The sequence below is a fragment of the Falco rusticolus genome, chromosome 6 (genome assembly GCF_015220075.1).
Source record: "Falco rusticolus isolate bFalRus1 chromosome 6, bFalRus1.pri, whole genome shotgun sequence".
Classification (NCBI taxonomy): Eukaryota; Metazoa; Chordata; class Aves; order Falconiformes; family Falconidae; genus Falco; species Falco rusticolus.
The window spans coordinates 43507116-43521358 of NC_051192.1; the positions used below are offsets into that span (position 1 = coordinate 43507116).

Below are 14243 nucleotides of genomic sequence, written 5' to 3' on the forward strand. Positions count from 1 at the left end.
TGCAAGGTTCACAGAGTGAGTAATGGGGTGGGTCTGCATCACATAGTGACATGCTTTAGGATTGTACGCAAGAGAAGTACTCCTGCTTCCATATGAGCCCACAGTAAAGGATATAGATTTTCCAAAATACTTCTGCTTGAGAAGCAGAGAGCTGTTGTGACAACTGCTCAGCCTGTGGTGAATGGAAAGCCCAACGAGGTCAATGAGGTTTCTTCTGCAAGATGGAAAGCTCATCACTATGATCTCCTGTCTGGACTTTAACTCTGGTCACCACGTGTCACTGCTGTAGTTACTCAGATGTCTGGTGTGAAACGCAGTTGTGTCCTCTGACAAAAAGTTGACCTCCTTTTTAACCAAGGTGAAGAACAGCCTGGAGAAATCTCACAAATGCGTTATTGCAATGGCATTCCCTCTGACCTGCTACCTGGCAGTCCTGGTCACTGCAAAGAAGTTAAAGTTCATGGAAACAGAAATGTCCCCTGAGCACCGGGGGTGGCAGTCCAGTCCAATAGCAAGACATGCTGTGGGCATCGTCAGCTCCCGCTCCAGGTCCGCAGCGTGGCAAATGGTGCATTTTTAAACCAGAAAGAGGACAGAGTACTGTCACAGCAGCTGGTTGCAGATGTCAGACACCAGACTGCTTTACCCCCTGTCTGCCAGAAAGCCTGTAGGCTGATAGCTCAGGTTTGCACATAAGGCTTCTCAATATCAAACACTATTGGTCTTTCCAGCAGAAATGGTGCAGCAGTAAGAGGTTACCTTCATCTCAGACAGGCTTTGCTGAACCAACCACAAATTCTGCCCTCTTTCCTCGACATACGCTTCTGCCTTTTTTTGTCCATTTATTTCAAACAGTACAGTAGGTAGGGGCAGTTTAAGCAAAATGAAAACCACCAGTCAAGATGTCAAATAAAGCCAGAGCACGGATACATGATGAAATTTGCTTTCCTAAAAGAAAGCCATTTGCAACAAAATAAACAAGAAACAAAAATCTGCTGGAACTTTTTACCAGGAGTAAACAGATATTAGCATGGAGTAAACCTATCCCTATTCAATGTCTGCAGTGTGCCAGGGCCTGCATCCAGACCACAGCTCCACAGCTGGCTCCCAAAGGACTAAGGGATTAAGAGCTCCTCAAAAATGCAACACTGCCTGCACTGTTTCTAAATCAACACGTCTTCCCCTTCAATGAGGTTCAGCAGTTTGACATTGCCGTCACAGAGCTTGGTCCCAGCAGGATCTGCAGCCACCGTCAGCCCTCCCATGCCAGCCACAGGAGTCGGTGGCATTGCAAGGCACAGCACCGGGTGGCTGCCAGCAGCAGCCAAGGTAATGTTGCAATCTCAATGAGTGCCATATGGCACGAACGTCACCTCTCACAAGGAAACAGAATAATCCCAAATTGCTGTTTGATAATTGCACTGCCTTGTAGGTGAAAAACACTACAATACACCTGGCATTTGTAACACTGCCTAGCAGCCAATTTATGACTGATGCAGTTGCAACACCACTGTACAGATCTGTACTGTTTCTGGGAAAGGAAGGGCAATGTTCTAGTGCTACTCCATGAAGCAACAATCATAACAGCATGACGAATAAAATGTGAAAGGAACAGGTTTTTTGCAATGTTACCAAGGAGACTTTAGTGCTTAGACAGTGCTGTGGGCTGACACAGAGGTCTGTGTTCATAACACATGTATTTTCAGAAGAGGATGGACTCAATGTCTTGCTTTGCTACGTGCATTTGGCATTCGTTCATGTTCAAAGGCAGACGGATCCACAGGCAGAAGTTTTTAACTGACTCAGGTAATAGGGGCTGGCAAATCTTCCCACTAATGGGTTAATGCTGACCACATAAAGGGGTTATCATTGGCTGAGAAGGGACTTTTGCATGTCATGGGCACAGTACTGCAGACTTGACAGCGAGTGGTCGTTCCTTTCTTCCAGGTCTAAAGCTAGTGGTGGGATCATTGACAATGCTTTCTTATTGTCCTGGGGCAGACTGGTTAAAAGTTGGGTTTTTTTCTTTTTCTGTTATATCAGTTCTCTCTTAGGTGCAGAATTAGGTACTAGAGTCACTGTCCGGTATCACTACTGGAACTGCTTTAAATTCAGCGCAGGATGGGGGTGACACTATATTTGACCTGAGAGGGAGTCAGAAGGTATTTTTCGTACTCCTGGCTCCTTCATGCTGTGATGACTGTGCTCAGTATTAACAGCAGAAGGATGAGATGAAGATAATGTTACCTATGTCAACTGAGATGGGCTTGGACCCAGAGCTCAGAATCCATTTCTGGTCCATTCTGCCCGCATACCTCATTACAGTACAGTGCCAAAGCAATGTGATGGGATGGTGCCCATGCAAAACACAGCCAAAAGCAGGAAAGGAAAGGAAATGAGTCAAGAGAATAACATCAGAGAGTTGAAAAATGTATCTGTGTAAAAGAAGTCTTAAATGGTAGTGCTAAATACTGATTCAAAGAACAAGAAAATTCAATAGCGATGCATTTCAGACTGCTAGCAGTTGTAGATTAAAATATTCACAAAGTTTCACTGAGTTTAACATGAGCAATTCTTAGCGCAAATTCTCACCATGGGAATCCACAGTTAGGGTGGATAGAAATTATTTAATACTAATTTTCATGGTTGCATTAATTAAAAATGCAACAAAATATTTTATGTGATTAAAAACTTCAGTTACAGATTTATCTAAAATTGTTTTTAAAAGTTCACCTTTTTTTCTGAAGAATTTTTTATTACTTTTCATCCATTAGAAAGCAAAACCAGTAGGAATATAGATAATATGCTAATGGGGGGGGGGGGAACCCCACAACCCCAACCTTCCTCAAGAAACGTATTTCACTTTTTTGTTGTAAACTGTGGTTAATGAGAATGACGAATGTAAGGTCTTTTCTCTACATTTTTTTTCTTGCTATTGCAAGCCCAGTTTGTCATTAGAAATCTCCTGGTAATTAAAAAGTTTCAAGAAGTTTTGTCATGAGCACCCTTTTCAAAGGGAGGGTAGAGCCAATACCAGAGGGTTTGGGCCCTCAGTCCCACAACACCGGTGCTGAATAGCCAGAGAACACGACTCTTAATAAAGAGATGCATCGCCTGCAGCATTCATGCGGGTTACTTAGTAACTACCTGTGAATAATGAAGGTATCCAGAGAGAATAAAGGTCACTTCGCACATGCTGTTAACAAAAGGAGGCTGAAATTTCTCATGAAGATATTTGGGAGTGACAGGTTAGAGAAGGGAAGCTCCCAGCAAGCAACAAAATTTGTATTTATTAGAAGGAGCACAGACTTTGCAAATGAACCAAAATAAAATACAATGAGACGGTTAATGGTACACGAGTGGAATGTTTAAACAAAGACTTAATGTAGGGCCTTTTAAAATGCAGTCCTAAAACATGCAGGGCATTAAGGAATTTTTTAGATCTATAAAACAGTAGCTGATTATGTATAGATGAAAGTTAATGAACTGGTATATTCCAAGTGTCTTTTCTAGATACAGCTTTGTAACTGCCATTAGCATCCACAGACACGTAAATATACAAACACATTAGTCATACATAAAATCACACTGTGCATTTTGTTAAGTATCCAAAGGCTGAAGTGACTCATGTGGTCAAAATTTCTTTTCCCTTGTGAATAAGACTGACTGCTTGACAAATCTCCATTGAAAAAGAAGGATGGCGTCTTTTGAGTAATATCTTTTACAGCTTCTAACGGCTTTAGAATCACTTGCAAATTAGTCACACTGATTTTAAAACTGCGTGTTCAAAACTATATGGAAAACTACATCAAATGTTAGAAAGCACTTATCAGTGACAGAAAGTCCAGCTCAGCATTGTCTGGCCCACATGCAGCCAATTTGTGCCACTAACCATGAGCACCCAACGTTACCTAATAGGAATGGCCACGTTTTGCAATCACATTGCAGAACATTAATGAATCAGATCTCAAAGGCTAGAATTAAAACTGTCCTTGTTCTTTTGCAAGGAGCTTGCTTTATCCTACATATTCCTTTCAAAACCTCCCTTTGGTCTCCAGGTTGGGAATGAGTCATGTCACGACTCCAGAGGAATTAAACAAATTGACTCATTCCACGGTGTTTCTACTGACAGTGGTTTTGCCATCTTCTGCATATGTTGTAACTCCAAGCATCGACAATTATCAGAGGATTTGTATTTGGCTTTTGTAATTCCTAATTCTCATTTCTTTTTTTTTTATTACACACACACACACACACACACCAGCTTCTCAGGCTGTTTTTAATTAAAATCAGACCCAGGAAAATATTGAATATTATGAAAAAAATCACTATCCGCATACTGTGTAAGAGCTGCAGAATCTGGCAGCCTTCAAGTGTGTCACTGTGTTTTAAAAAAGGCCTCGCTGTGTGCATACGTCATGTTCTTTGAGGAGTTTTGTTTTTTCTATGTAAACATGGCCTGTTAATGACGCATGTAACCCTTTCCCTCTGTCTGGAAGGTGGCTGCAGGCACCTTCTGGCAACACTTTGAGAAAACCCATGTGGGGCTCGGCAAAGCACAGCTGTGCTGGGGTCACTCGCTTCCAACCAGTAGTGAGACTGCAAACGTAGGTGTGACCTGGGTAAAGGAAACCTAAGGGTGCTCCTGCATTGCCAGTCTGAGATCTGGGGGGCTCAAGGGGTGTCACCCGTGTGAAGAGAACTTGCTCTGTGGCTGTACTCAATCTTCCTGGGCCTGCGGGAGACTGCTGATACATTTCCACGTCTGGAAAACCATTGAGCCTGCCTTTATGCCTATCTTCCTGCAGCCATCTTTCCACTATAACACGCACTAAAAGCCACAGAGCTGGCCTGGCAGGCACAGGGGCTCTGTTTTCGTGATAATTTTTTACACTGGGCATAATACACGTGTATACTGAAAGCCATCTTGTACAAGAGCTGTGGAAAGCAACCAAAGAGTTCATACTCCTGAGTCCCCCTTGAAGTTGACCCACAGAACCGCAAATAAAGGGGACTGAGAAAATCTGTTTCTGGAGAGAGAGGAAGATCAGTTTAAATTCAACATGCTTTATACGTAGGGATCAGGTATAGAGATGGAAGAGCAGGAGCATGGCAGAAGATGACAGACAGTACAAGGGGCTGGGAAGAGCGGGAGCAGCGTGTTGAAGAGAGCAGAGAGGAACACAAGATGGGGCAGGGTCTTGGCCTTGCTAAGGCACAAAGGAGACCACTGTATTTCTCACTCCCCAGCCTGTCCCTGGCTGCCTGGTGTGGAAAGTGAGTGCTACAGCTGCCGAGGAATGTAAAGCAAAGCAGGGAGAGCCACTGATTAAATGGAAGAAAAGACAAATCTATCCAAACAAATGAGTATTACTACCCTGGCTGCCACCTCTGCTCCAATTAGGCATTTCTGCTAGCTGTTTAACCTAGCCTTAGCTGCTTTGGCTTCAGCAACTTGATGTTTCTGGGTCTTTCGGGTTTAATGCCAAAGGTAGAGGCTTTCTATCTATCCAGGACAAGAGACACCGCACCTGATGGAGGAGGTCTCAGTATTTCCTTCTATTCTGGCTGTGTGACAACAGATGTCCTTGTCTGCTTTTCTGTGTCTCTCTCATCTTCTGCTACAATCAAATTGGATGGTCTGTTACTTCAATCCATTTTTGGATTGAATCTTGCCTGAAAACACAGACAGTTGCTAAAAGGTATGCCAGGGACCTACATTCCTCAGTCTCTGCCTGACTGCAGCACTTTCTTTCACTGCTCACATTACAGCCTGCCCAGTTTGAATATTCACACTGACTTCTACCTCTCCAAGCACGGAGGTCCTCAGACTCTGTGAAGATGAGATGCGGTTTCTCTTTTGGGCAAGTTGCTTTTCCCTTTTCCGGTGCGAACAGCTGTGCACAGTAACTCCCCTCCCAGTTCCCCACTTCTACCTCTTCACACAGACAGCCAGGAGACAATAAAAGTTCTCTGCACACTTCCATAGCTCTTCCTTCAGGGAACGTCTTTGCTCATTCTCAAATGCTCCATAAGCGTTTGTGTGTTCTGCACCCACTGAGCAATTTTGTGGCATCTCAGAGAGGTGATGGGTGAAGGACTTGGCTTCACACCCCTTCTCAGTCTTCCTTTACAAACCGCCTCAAAGGTCATTTCAACTCTTTTTTGGCCAGCTGCATTTCAGTTTCTTGCCATATGAAGATCTGGTCAGAGTAGCCTCTTCTGTCAAGCTACATCTGCACAGCATGATGCCCAGTCAGTTCTGTCCATGCTGCTCAGAGGCAACAGAAATGGTAGCAGCCGTGTTCACGCACAGCTCTGCTGGGGCTAAGCCATCCTGCTGGAAAGCACCTTTGCTGCTCTGCTCATACCAGTGAGCTCCCAGGAGAGGTTTGACTGCTGAAGTAGCGACAGAGCTTGAAGCCAGCTGACACGGCTCCGCGGTATGGCTATGGAGAGCTAGTTTACCTGCTTTTCGGCTTCGCTTCTGCATCGAGCCGCTCCTCGATGGCCAGCCACACCGGCTGGTTCAAGTAGCAAGTGCTGCAAATGCCCCAGTGCCCAGGCATCAAAGCTAATCTCTTAGTTAGCTGCTAAGCCCCAGCCCCAGCGCACAGACACGGGCGGGTGTTTGCTTTCCGCCGGGCACCCTGCAGATGGGCTCAGCCACAGCTGAATCCCGAGGAATGCAGAAAATTTCTGCAATAAAACTGATAATGGTCATTGCAGGAGGATATGTCATTTCCCATGGAAGTAACGATAGAACGGGCTGTAAAATATAGGGCCAGGCTCAAAATGACATTTTTTCTATTTGTTTATGCAGCATTTGTTTCCCTCCCTGTTGCTGCATGAAAGGCCCCTCAAACAGCAGGGGCAAGGGGCGACACGAGTGGAGCATGAAAGCAGCAAACCTGTGTCCATCCCAGTGCAAAACTGGCTAGGACACCCCACACCCCACCCCCATTCCCCCCGATTGTATTTTTTTCTTTTAGCTGAAACAGCTTCGAGTGGGAAAGCACAGCTCTGCGAGGGCGGACAGAAATGACCGACGACAACCGCTTCAGCCCGCTTCAGCCCCGGGCACCCGCGGGCACCCGCGCTCCCCGCGGTGAGCGGCGGCGCCGGCGGCGGGCTGGGCAATGTCGCCCCCCCGTGGTGACGGCGGGGAAAGCGGCCGCCGGTGGCCGCAGCCTGTCCCGGCCCCGGTGCGCCGCCGGTCCCCGCCGCGCGCGGGCCACCCGCGGCTGCGGCCGGAGGAGGCGGGGGCCCCGCCGGTGTTGGGGGGGAATGACCCGCTGGTGAGTGGCGCTGAACCCCCTCGGGCGCTCTGCAAACACGGGAAAGTGAGCCAGGAAAAAGCAGAGGGAAAGCAAACAAGCCTGAAGTCACTTTGATTCTGAAAGGATGAAAAGATTTAACAGCGGACGGGAAAAAAACGCGCTCGATTTGCATCGGCCAGAAGGAAAATGTACTTGGGCAAACAGCCCTTGCTTTTGAGTAAGAGCCCTTTTGAGAGGTGTTTTTATTCAAGTCTCCCAAGGAATGCAATCAGTTACTCTGTCTTGTCTAAACTTCGACTGAACATATAATTTCATTTAGCTAGTAATTGGCTCCCTTTGTCTTCATGCGGAGACCCAGGAACGCTGCCAAAGATCCCTCCCATCTGGAGGCTGCAGTGGCAACAACCCAGCTCCGGGGTCCTGCCTCAGCCCTTTCACCCTTGGCCAGCCCACCAGGACCTGCTGTGGGCCAGTGGGGGGGACCTGCCCCCCCAGCCCATGGGCCATGGTGGAAAGGGTGGCAAGTGCTGCAGCTGGGAGAAGCAGATCCCCTCCCCCACCCCACCCCTGACCGGGGGGGGGGGGGGGGGGGGGCAGCCAGCTGCCTTGGAAAGACCTGGTGGATACAAGTGCTGCACTTAAACCCACCGAAGTAGCAGTCCTCACCCCTAAGGACATAAAGCTGCCATTGAAAAGCGTACTCAATGTGTGTGTGATACTTGAAAAGATGTTCTGAAGTAAATATGAAATGGGTCCTAACAAGCTGGACTTCTTAAGAAGACGGATGAAAACAGTCAGGGTGACAGGAACTCTATGTGACTGGGCAGTCCTCACCCCTAAGAACTTGCAAAGAGTCTGTATCTTTTATATAGATTAATAACCTGAAAAGCCTAAGATTGAAGTTAAGTGCGTCTGCATTTGGAAGTTGTATGACTCACAGTTCCCAGCTGCAGCAGGTCAGCGGCTGTCTACATAAGAACGTTTTGCTGTGCTGCTGGAGCTCTGACCTCAGATGTTCCTCCTTGATTTACCCTGGAACATGGCTGTTGTTTTGCTAGGAGCGTGCATCAAAAGATCCAAGGTGGCCACACACAGTGGCTCTGCTGTGGCTAATCACCCTGAAAGGATGTACACAGCTTTGCCACAAGCAGTGACCAACATTTCCAGGAGCAGCGACGCTCGTTATGGTTTTAATGAAGCAACACTGGTCATTGACTTCAACTTCATTGCATGGCCATGACTCAGAGCATGGTTTTACCTTTCCTGTGCACAAAAAGAAACACAGCAAGGATGGGAGGAAGGACCTACAGGGGACCAAGCCAAGTGAACACGTCAGTGACTTTGAAGCTGCCTTTCCGAACCTGAATGGCAGCAGTTACCCTTTGAAGTGCTACCGCTGCTGAAGAGGCTTCATCTTTCAACTGGTCTTCATGTATTTCTATTATTTTTTGTTGTTCTTGACTAAAGACCAGGAATCTTAAATGCAAGAGAGCTCTTGTTTGTCTTGAAGCCTAGTGTGCCCCTGGAACTGCTGGAAACTGAAGATAGTGACTGAATTTTCCTTTTATGTTTTCGAAAGATTAGAAATTTAATTATTCCAGAAAAATGCATTGTGCCATTCTGTATTTCCATGCTTACTTCTTGTTTCTTTTGGGTTTGGTTGTTGCTAGCCTTGAATATTTAGGACTAACCGATTCCAATCGACTTAAGCAGGGAAAGAACCTGTTACATTGCTGGACAGACTCAAATGACACAGATATCTTCATCATCCAGGACACTCTTTTCTGCCTTTAATTTCGACCTCTACACTGGCTCACAGCAAGTTCAGTTACACAGGGATGTTATTGTGATCTAGACAAGGGCTGCCACATGTGGCAAAGAACCACGGTTTTCTGCATAGCAGAAACGCAGTGCACTGCTCTGCACTGATCTATATCTACCACCCCGAACCAAGCTTTGGTCCCACAGAAGTTGGTGGAAGTTTTGCCATGGACTTAAAGAGGCAATCGAATTACAGGAATTCAGTCTAATTCTTAGTGCAAATATCTCCTATGAAACAGTGTAGGCACATGTGCTGTACTATTATGAGAAGAGATAGTGTAGTGATTAAGTACAATAAGGGCAGGACCTAGAAAGCAATTCATCACAGAACTAATTTGCTATGCATAAGTTCTATTGATTGCCTCTGCCATGGCACATGGTGCTTTCCAATACTGCTTTGATTCATCACTTAATATATGTTGTTTAGTGCTCCTGGAGCTCCTGAATTTATGCCTATGAATAAAGAGGGGGGAAAAAAAAGTCTGTCTCTGGGTTGGAAGATCTTAAAAAAAACACAGAAAAGAATGACAACACAAAAAAATATAGCCTTGTCATTGACTATATTTTCTAAACTGTGATGTTTGGGAAATCTAATGTTCTGGCCTGGAGACTGGATGGGATGGGATGGACTGCCCTTGATGAATCACTGCTCCCTGCAGAAGTTGATTGTAAAGCTGCCCGAGAAGTGGAGCTGGAATAGGAATGAATATCCTTCTCTTTGGAGATTACCTTAACAGCTAAGTAAATTCCATGCTCTTCTTACTGTAACAGTACTTGAAATCACTTATGTGAAGTTAAGCTGCAATACTGAGTAAAGAAATGATAAAAATTTCAAAGCAATGCTAACAAGTCTTTCTTTTACTCTGTCACTGCAGTAAACACAGGGAGGCTGTGAGAATGCCCATGGAAAAAGCACTGGCTGATGTACAGAATATACACTCTAAAATTAAAGGAAGGAAAAAAAAAAAAGTTATTTCCCTTGAGTGCCTTCCAGATATAGATGACAATAGTTGTTCATACTCTGCAGGGATGGTTTTACTTGTGCTAGAGTTCCTGCTTCCCCTGCTGCGCAAAGTTGCTCTTTCAGCAAACATAAGTGACAAGTCCCATCTCTGCCAGCTTGTGGCTTGTCTTTGTCAGACAGTCTATTCCTCCAAGTCTGCAAGTGCTTCAGTTCTTACCCAAGCTAAAGAAAGCCAAGGTGCTTAGCACTTCACATCGGCCATGGAGCAACAAGCACGATTTTGGGCAGGGCAGGACTTTCATCAGAGGAACTTCAGGACAGCACTAACCAGTTGCTTAGTGTCACAGCACTCTCCAAACTAGCCAGCTGCAACAAGGTCTTTTACCATCACATACCAACATATTCTTCACGCCAGTCCCTCTGCTGCCTTCTCCTAGTCTCTCCTCTTCCAGAACACGTGTCCTCTCCCTGCTTCTTCCTCAGCTGCTCTCTCTCCATTGGCTCTCAACCACCTAAAAGAACAGCCAACAGCTGCACCTCATCTACATCAGCCAACCCACCACCCCTGAATCCAGCCCACAGTTGCATATTATCAATGCTAATTAACCCAGTTTCATTCCTCTACAGCTTAATATACCCACTGGGGGTGGGGGGAGGGCAAGGCGTGGTGTGGCGTGCATATATGTGTGGCATCAGACAGGGTCTCCTGGCTGGAAACCATGACTCGAGCTTTGCTGGACTCACTTTTATGTCCTGACTTTTATTTTGCAGTTCTTTTGTTGACAAACAATAATAATAAAACCAAATTCAACCAAACAGCAGATCCTTGTCTGGGCCTCATGAAGGTTATTGATTAGAAATCCATCTGATAAAAGCTGCTGTAAATAAGGCTTTTGGGAGGAGAATTCCTGAAACTGTCCAAATCTGTTATTGCACAGGGCACTTCAGTGTCACAGCAAAAGCAAGATTAACAGAAATGTTTTACAGCAGTTTTGTGCTAAGAATCTGATCTGGATCTCACATATATTTTTGGCTATGTGCACAAACAAGTAAACACTCTTCTGGTTTTGGCTAGCTTCTGGAATTTTACTAAAGGCGATAGTTTCAAATATTTAGTTTCTAATTTTCCAGTTTAACTGTATTTAATAGGAAGCTTTGTGCCTGAAGAAGAGTCAGGGGCTTTATTTTGTTCAGTCTGAACTTACATATTTGGGATTTTAAGGAAAACACTATTGTTTGTCTGTCTACCACAGGTACAACTGAAATTGCTCTTTTTCTGACATCCACTGATTGTTAGAGCTCTGCACTTCCAGCTTCCCATAGAGACAGAGCACGAGCTCCCTAGTGCATGCACACCACGTGAATCCTGGAGGGTGGTAGCTGTGAAAGGTGTCTGGGGTTAGGTGACAGTGTGTGGGGTCATTCTGATCAGCAGGTCTGAGGTCTTCCTGATCCCCCACAGAGCACGTGTCAGCAACAGTCCCCATGTCAAGCGCAATGCTTCTGCCTGCACTGGGACATGGCCACCGTTTGAATGGTTAGGAAGCTTGACTGAAGCATTCCCACTGTGAATCCACCACACACTCCTTGGGAATTCAGTACAATAATCAATTATTGCTTTAAAAATGTCAGCATATTGCAAATACATCTAGCTTCAGTTTAGTTCCCATTCATTGCCAGCTATAACAACAATGACTGGGCTGTCCCCAGGAGTAACGACGAGCCAGGAGAAGCTTTCTGTCTCCTGCCGAAGCTCAGCTGCCATGAACTGTGCTGTGCGGGGCCACAGGTGGGCAGCGCCTTCTGGCCCGCAGGTGCTCCGGCTGCAGCTCCCGGTAGGAAGGTCAGGCAGGGCACGGCTCCGCAGCCAGCACTCGGAACATTTAATTCAGCTGTTTAGGTCAATCCTGAATCTACATGTTTCCCTGTAAGCTGGAAGGTGGCAATGTTTTTTTACAGGTTTATTCCTTTAAAGTTGATCAAACTGTTTTCTGCTTATTCTCAGCAGTAGTAACAAAAAAGGTAGAAAGTCTTTTGAAGCTGTGCTGGCAAAAGGGAGACTTGGTGGAAAGCAGAACTGGTGTGAACAGCACATTCTCCATTTTCAGTGCTGCTTTGCAATTTTCTGACTTTGCCAGTTCATTACTTAAGTTTGTTTGTGAGAGAGTGGCTCTTTTAACCTAAGTAATCACATGAGAAATTCTTGGTATCTACGGGGGTTTCTCAGTCAGGTTCGCTATTGGCCTTTACGAGCGCTGTTAATTCTGCCCATCGCTTCAACTTCCAGATCTGCCGGGGGTTTAAGAAAACTGACAACATCTGGGAAATAAATTCATAACTGATGGTGAGTATTTAATGAACCCTGCACCTCGTACCCAACACCCAGAGCCGCTGCACATCACCACCTATGGAGGGCCTTGTGCAGAGCCCAGTGACACACCACAGAAACTTTCCTTCTTTCTAACGTATGTAGCCAGGAGCATGCTCTCTCCCACTGACCTCATCAGCAAGACTAACTTCAAAACCAGACACGACCTCAAGAGCATCATTTACCATTAGGAGGGAAAGGTGCCAGCCAAGCCAGAGAAGAAGACAGCCTTGAAACTGGCCAAGAACTGACCCAACCCAAAGTATGAAGATGACCCTTCACAGCAGTTCCCGGGAGGTAGGTAGGGTTATCATATGCAGTAATACAAATTAACTGTTTCTTGGAAGATGGAGAGGGGTCAGGTCAGATACAGGGCTCTTGGAGAAGCTGAGGTGAAGTGAAGCTGCTGACAGAGGAGCTCTCCTTGCATAGAGGGCAAACACAACAGGGAGTGAGAAAAATCGCACTAATAACTTTTTAAGATGTTGGCTTCCTTACAAGGTTATAATTAGCTTTGTTCATTGTTGACTGCAGTGCAGCAACTTCTTGTGAAATATCAGTGAAGTTACCTAACTGTCTGGTGACTTGGCTTACCCACTTATATGTTAGAATAAAATGTATGCTACCTGGAAACTTCTGTGAGACTCCCTTATTTAGTATTTGACAAGTATTTTAGGATTTCTAGATGAAGGTTGCAACAGAGAATTTAAAAAGTAAGTCAGATAATTGCTTATGAAATGTCATTGTGGTCATAGTTTCTCAAAAACTTGGGCTTTTTTGAGTAATAACTAACAAATAAATGTCGATTTGATAGCTGACTGTTGGGGTTTCCCTTGTATGAATAGGATGAACCAACAGCAGCACGTACACACACACGCAGTTCAAACCCAGGGGATTGTAACTGTAAGCAGTCTAAGGTGGGCTGATATTTGTAAAAGCCTGTGCTATCACAGCAATGCAGACTGGCAGCAGGAACGTAACTGCAGTTGCAGGTAAGACTTCATGCGGTCAGCTGTAGCAGAGACCTGCTTATACTTTGTCACCAAAATCCCTGCTGTGACCTGAAAAGTCAACTGGTTCTTAGATGTCTAATACCCAAACAACTCTGGACAAAAGACCTGTCTCTAAACCTACGATTTATTTCAGGTCTGGGCCCTGAACAGATGTTCTTATTCTTGGAATGGATTATTGTCTGCTAAGGAAATGACTTAAGACCATCTTATTTCAACATGAACTGCATACATATTACATTCAGTCAGCAAAACCAACACTCTTGCCTGCTAAGCCACACAGTCCATATCAAGTATTTGTTCTAATTGTGCAAATACTGAATTGCTCCAAGTCATCAAGTCAGCTAACACTGTTTGTAAAGCCAGCACAGCCCTGATTCAGATGTTTCAAGTTGCCAGAAAATAATGACTTTTGAAACTTTCCTTTGAAGCTGACTGAAGAGACGGGTGCACTGCAGGTCTCTCCATATTCATGTCCCTTCACAAAGAAGGGCTTGTCCAAACGGGGAGGCTTCTTAAAGGGGGATTCATCCAAAGAACAAAAAGCTCCAACCTCTGCCCTTACCAGAGTGCTGAGAGGTTTGCCTATTTTGTTGTGATTTGTTTTTTAATCGCTCCTTCAACAGATGGGCAACAGCCACACATCTCATCAGAAAAGTTCACCCAACAGGACACTCAAGCTTCCAGCAGCCTCTGGTTCTGCACAGACAAAAAGCGGTTTCTCTAGAACAGGCCCTGCTCTCGGGGCAATTTGTTTTGACATTCAAATTCAAATGGTCCCATGGTCAAGCTCAAGCATT

At 45.3% G+C, this 14243-nt stretch overlaps 1 protein-coding gene and 1 long non-coding RNA gene across 2 annotated transcripts in view; one reads left to right on the plus strand and one right to left on the minus strand.

Annotated features, from left to right (window-relative positions):
- Nucleotides 1–14243, minus strand: part of SCAF8 (SR-related CTD associated factor 8) — a 167135-nt gene that overhangs the window by 52604 nt on the left and 100288 nt on the right. The window lies entirely within an intron of this gene.
- LOC119149637 lies at nucleotides 1649–12966 on the plus strand. Its single transcript, XR_005104793.1, has 3 exons — nucleotides 1649–1806; nucleotides 12353–12409; nucleotides 12539–12966. It is a non-coding gene; the product is annotated as an uncharacterized LOC119149637 (long non-coding RNA).